The 6,172-nt window shown below is 42.4% G+C and overlaps 1 non-coding gene across 1 annotated transcript; it reads left to right on the top strand.

Annotated features, from left to right (window-relative positions):
- Positions 1-5,793: 5,793 nt before the first annotated feature.
- Positions 5,794-5,865, top strand: trnaq-uug (transfer RNA glutamine (anticodon UUG)). The gene has a single exon. It is a non-coding gene; the product is annotated as a tRNA-Gln (tRNA).
- Positions 5,866-6,172: the final 307 nt, after the last annotated feature.

Below are 6,172 nucleotides of genomic sequence, written 5' to 3'. Positions count from 1 at the left end.
TTCCCCCCAGCCCCTACGATAGCCAATCACAGACGGGCACGGCGTGTCTTCTGTGCGGTCATTGGTTAGATTTACGCTCAGCCGGGTGCTGATTGGTTGATGACAGTGTTCGTCACTAGGGGCCCCCGCCCCCTCAAACAGGGGTGTGTCGTGACGTCAGAGGTAACGAAGAGGTAAACAACTTTGACCGCGTGAGGTTTAAAGCAACACCCTTTCGCCTCGGATCTCTGAATCAACGGAGACCCCCTGTGTGGGAGGACCACCGTGCCAGCCTCCGACACGGGAGGCGTCTCCGCGGGTACACGCTGTCCCCGCGAGGCCGCCTTGTCCCCACTAACATCCTCTGTCTTTTGTTTGCAGCCGCGAGCGCTGAGTATTAAATTACAAATCTAAGCAAGCCACTACGCCAACGAAATCGATATCACGACGCCGAAACAATAACACGAGTCATGTCAGGCCGACGCGCTTTCATTTCGCCGCTTTTGCTGCGTGATTTCTTTGACACTTTGCAAATGTGTGCAACGAGGCGTGAGTATCGGAGGGGTGTGTCCACTCTGCAGTACAGTGGTAGGCTGAGAGGCAGAGCCGCTGCATGGCGATGTTGCCATACATTTGCAATGCATGACAGATCGCAGAGAGTATGCTAAAAATAGACGATTGAACAACTCTGCCACATTGCATCTCTGCTCCAACGCCATCGTTTTCATTTGGTCCTGTGCATGATGCAAATCCTTTTTTTCTTGCACCTGCTTGTAACATTATTTTGGTGTTTGCTTGAAGTGCTCTGTGCATACAGGATCTCTGGTATTTGACTGTAGAGGTGGTGGCTATGTGTGTATGTGGTGTGAGGGCCAGCGGAGGGGGCCTGAGTGAAGGTCAGAGGTGTGTCTATAATGTAAACACTGTAAAGGCCTCAGATAAGAAGGGGAGAGGGAAAGAGAGAGAAGGGCCCTATCCGGTCACATATCCTCTTTCAACTAATCATGGAAACAAAATGTACATCTGTGATGTTTTTAAAGAGTCTTCACATCTCAGTGGAATTAAATCGGTTCATGAAGTGATATGTACAATCATTTATTCTGTTGTCAAAAGCTTTGATTAATGAAAAACATTACATAGTTAACATTTTCCTTTCTATGTTCCGTATTATTGCCATGCAAATGTAACTTCAGCTGTTCATCATATCATCCTTCAATACCTGGTTATCGTTCTAGCGTTTGTAGCAGTCCTTCGACCTTTACCTGGTCATCTCCTGTCTTTCCTCACAGCAACACGAACCCAGTACATTCTCCAAAATAGTCATGTTTATTTCACATTAGGCCGTTATTTGGTATCGATTGTTTGGTGGCAAAACAGTTCAAATCACCCATGCAACTTGACCCACTGTAACTTCAAAGCACACAATGTTCAAAGTTCAGTGTCAACTATTGGCTTGTTTATGCCAGCTTTGTGTTCTGGATCTATTTGTGCCTGAGAGTGTGCCCATCCTGAGCCCTCCAGCACCTTTGACATGTGTCATAAGCCTGTTAACTGTTGATTCATATGCAATAGCTGGTAGTAAAATGTGTGGGTGTTAGGTTTATGCTCATGGAGAGTTGATCCTTGTCCTGTGGCTTGGGTGCTTTCCAAGTCTGGCACCAGCTCTGGATCAGGCCGTTCTGCTTACGGGGATTTATTTGGCTCCACAACACCCATGTCAGACTTGTATCCTGGCCCCGGCCATTTTGTGTCCTCAGATGCTCTGGTGGTTCACAGCGGGCTGGCTTGCTGTTTGGAAATCAGGGGAGTGGAAATAATAAATCAGAAACACTTGACCTACTGGAACTATGAGAATTAGTATTCGTGGCACAAGTGTAGAGGCATGAATAACATCGTAACAGAGCAACAATTAGACAGATTTGATGGTACAGGAACCATAAACGATCAGGAAGTATTGTAATACATAGCAATGTTGCACATTTAAAGAATGAGCATTTTTAGAAAAGGGTGATTCAGGGCTTAATAAAATGCATTGTGTTGTGCTTTGATGCATGGTAATACTTAATAGTGAAGTAACAAAATGCTTTTTTTTTAAATGCTTTTTTTAAAGGGCATTTTTGAACATTTGCAGGCTGACCAAGGAAAGCTTGGAAAGCTAAGACAGTTTCATATACACGTGTATATGTGTATATCTCTCAAAACACATGTTTTGAGATAGGAACATGTTTGTTTCAGTTGTCTCTTTCAGTGTAAACTGGCCCTCAGGTACACCAAACCACTCTCATTACCTGGGAGCATCTTTTTACTGGATCCTGAAAGCACAACATGATCAGGAGATGCACTCAATCTTTCCCTCGTCCATTTCTGGAATGTTTGACTGCAATACAACATCCATCCATCCATGGCATGCCTAAGGAACTCAGGATATCCTGCAAGGGGGGGGGGGGGGGGCACCACCCGATTCCACTTACATCTATCATCATGAAATGCCTCAGACGAGTGGTCAAAACCCGCACAGGCGGGCTTGCCCAAGGCAAATCACAGACAATGAGCTTTGCAATCAGCATTAGCTCAACCCAGGATGTCGCTGCCGCCTTAACCCTGCACAGCCCATCCCACTTTGAGAGCGTTGATGTAGTAGGTGAGAACCTTGTCAGCATCAGCACTGCATTTATTACAACTCACCTCACCCTGTGGGACTCTGGCTGAGTGCAACTGAATCCTGGAGCCGCTGACAGGAGGGCCACCGGTGGAGAGGATGGGCACTTCCTCCCCCTCTTTTTCTCAGTAATGCAAACACCCAAGCAGTGCGGTTCTCACTGATCACACATCACTGCCACCACAGCAGAGCCTCACTTTTATCGGTTTGAGAATAACACCAATGCCATCAACGCTGTGGCTTTCATGAAAGAAGACAAAACGCTTGAATATACTGTCTTCAGCCGTGGCCTACATTCAGGAAAGTGATCTATAATAAGATATTTTAAAAATCCAGATATAAGTGAATCATTTGGAAAACCATTAGAGGCAGATTACATGTAACGCACACGCTGAAGTCACTAAATGTCTGATGTTTTTCCTGAAGGGACTGTTACAGTATTTTGAGTTAATCAGAGGTGAGAGTACAAAAGTCCAGAGAACACAAAGAATAGCCATTTGACCATTTAGCTTCCCAACCCCTGTTGTGCTTGGTGATTTATTGTACATTTTTGCTTTTTGTTGTTTCTTTAGTCTTGCAACAATTAAGTTTATAGGAATATAATCAGTAATTTGCATCCTGGTTCAGCTTTGCTTTGTTACTATTTATCTTCAGTTCCGCCTTATCCAACTTTGGGTGTCAGGCGTGCTTCCAAACTTTAGCCAGCTCTAAACATCATTGGGTCACAACACAGTGAAAGAAATAGGATTTTTTTGAACTCGTCACTGATAACTAGACTGTTATCCTGTTATCACACTCCAGATGAGTTCATCATGAACTTTTTTCAAAGTATTTTTTTTTGGAAGAAAAAAACAGTGATTCACAAGTATAACGTCAAACAGTGGGTTTTGAGTTCATTGTATTTCTTGGCAGTCATGTACTGTATGTGGACCCTTTTTTTTAGTCTACTGTCAACAAGAGCAACAACTAATGTTTGAATATCCTCTGACCTCACATTGTAAGCAGCACATTTAAATGTAACCAGAGAGCAGAGGTAACTAGGTTTTTGGAGTGATGCCTCATAAATAAACAACATACAACATCTGCTACTTTCTGTCTCTTCAAGACTTCACCTCCTCACAGGAGCAGCGGTGACCAATGGATCAAGGGTTCAGATCAACATGATATAAAAAAAAAAATCTAAATTTGTTTTCAGATATTTTATATTGATATCAAAACGTGTCTATTGTCTAACTGCAGTCCAAAATGTTTCTAACAATTAAATAAAGCCCTAACGTTTTTTTGATAACAATCTGGATGCCCTCAGTGGCCTCAAAAATAAGCTCCATTTAGTTTACTCAGATAACTTGTATTGATTTCATGTATTCAAATAAACATTCTGTGACTGCAGCAAGTCCACATTAAAAAAAATAAAACCTGTAATGAGGTGACAGGACAAGGTGAGCTGGATGATGATGGACCCCATGGGGTCAAAGGGACGAGGAGAAAACACCCTGATCGAAGGGACTAAAGTGGAGCGAGTCAGCACTTTTAAGCTCCTTCAGGATCAGTATTACTGAATGATGTAAACATGGAAATTCAACATGGCTCCGACAGAACCTTTTACATGTGGAGTGAGAGTAACTGTAGCAGCTGCATCACTGTGTGGTGTCTAAGCTGCGCTGCCCTGAACTGTAAAGTTATACGGCAGGTGATATAAACAGCATAGTTTCTCACAGGCAATAAATGAGCAGCCCAACAGGGTATTTACCACAGGAGATGCTTGAAGGAGGCCCGGGAACTCATGCAGGACTAAACGGATCCCTTGCCACAAAAGGTGCAGTCCTTTGCCTTATGGAAAACATGACCAGAATTTTATTTCCAGAACCAACAGGTTCAAGATGGATCTGTCTTCCATGCCATCAGATTGGACTGTCACATTCCTAAACAAATATAATTTTTTCCATCCACTGTGTTCTAGTTAAGACACACTTATAATTGTTTTTTTTATGGTAAATATTAAGTATAGTGGTTTGATGACTTGCTGAAAAGATTTTATTTTTATTTATTTGGAAATTACAGCAGTTCTTGAACATTTCTGGAATTCAGTTATTTAAAAGACCAAAGGTAACTGTTTTTAGTTTAAATCCTAAGAAGAAGCTCGAACTGAACTCTGTTTGCTTTACAACTAACAGAGAGAGAGAGAGAGAGAGAGAGAGAGAGAGAGAGAGAGAGAGAGAGAGAGAGAGAGAGAAAAGAGAGAGAGAGTCACGTTTTAGTCAATGCGATCCTTTATTTGTTTTTTAAAGATATCTTCTGTCTCACACCATCATTTGCTCTGTTTTCCTCCAGACTTCTACCTCAGCAGCTGGGAGCTCAAACGTGGTCTCATAACGTCCCTCTAGCGCCCCCTTCTGGGAGGATCAGGGAAAACATCCAGGACGAGGAGCAACAGTATTTATTTTACATCGTATTCCATGATTTAAAAATTTCAAAAACCTCTGATAATGAAACAAAATAATGTTATACAAACAGCACAAAATATTAGGAGTATTATTGCAGCGCACTCCACAGGTCTCCTCCAGGTCACAGCAGATTGTATTTATCCAGATGCTGCAAATTCACACAGATTAAGCATGTTCAAATGTTCACAATGCGACTTCAGCTGATAAACAGCTATCACTGATAAAGCCACTGTACAGAAATATTTTGAAAATGTATCTTTTATTTTTTTGCACAGAGCGGATCTGATAAGGAGTAGCAAAGGGAACCGACGTAAGTAGCTGGTGTGGCGCTCCAGTTTGTCAAATTCTCATTGCATGCATTCTTCCACGATGATACGGAGCAGCTCGGTCAGCCTAACGAGGTATTCACCCTCCACTATTTAACTTTGCATGCATACGTGTGCTAGCATTATGCTCACATGCGTTCAGTCCGACACTGCCATCCAACAGCTTAGCGCGTTTAGCTTTAGCATGGCAGCGAGCAGCGAAAGGTAGACAAAGCCGTCTTGTTTATAGTTCAGCAGTATTGCGTGACTACCAAAGAAAAAAAAAACCCGGACAGATCCTATGCCTGATATCGCAAATAAGTCAAACCACAACTCCTCGTCATAGTTTCTAGTAATAAGTACCAACATCTTTGAATAGCTAAATTTAGATGGGACAAGCGCGAATGGTCCCATGGTGTAATGGTTAGCACTTTGGACTTTGAATCCAGCGATCCGAGTTCGAATCTCGGTGGGACCTCATCCTTTTCACCCTAGTGAATAGGAAGTGTCTCTAATTAAAAATAGATTAAAAGCCAGCATGACGCTGTGGAGCGGAAACACTCGCTTTATCTAATTTTAAGTGGGATTCAGCTGTGGTCACAGGTGAAAGTTCAAGCTTTGTGCTTTGAAATGGTTATAACTAAACTTATCACCACTAAAATAGGGTCTTGCTAATACCAGTGATTATGTCTTGTTATTATGATGTCTTTTTTGTAGCACAAGTCTCAATGACAGATTTTGGAGGTGTAAAGGAAACATATTTGTTTACAGGGAAAATATCTATA

Source organism: Salarias fasciatus, chromosome 5, assembly GCF_902148845.1.
Source record: "Salarias fasciatus chromosome 5, fSalaFa1.1, whole genome shotgun sequence".
In the NCBI taxonomy this organism is placed as follows: domain Eukaryota; kingdom Metazoa; phylum Chordata; class Actinopteri; order Blenniiformes; family Blenniidae; genus Salarias; species Salarias fasciatus.
The sequence above is the reverse complement of the archived record's forward strand: the minus strand, read 5'-3'. Positions and strand labels throughout refer to the sequence as shown.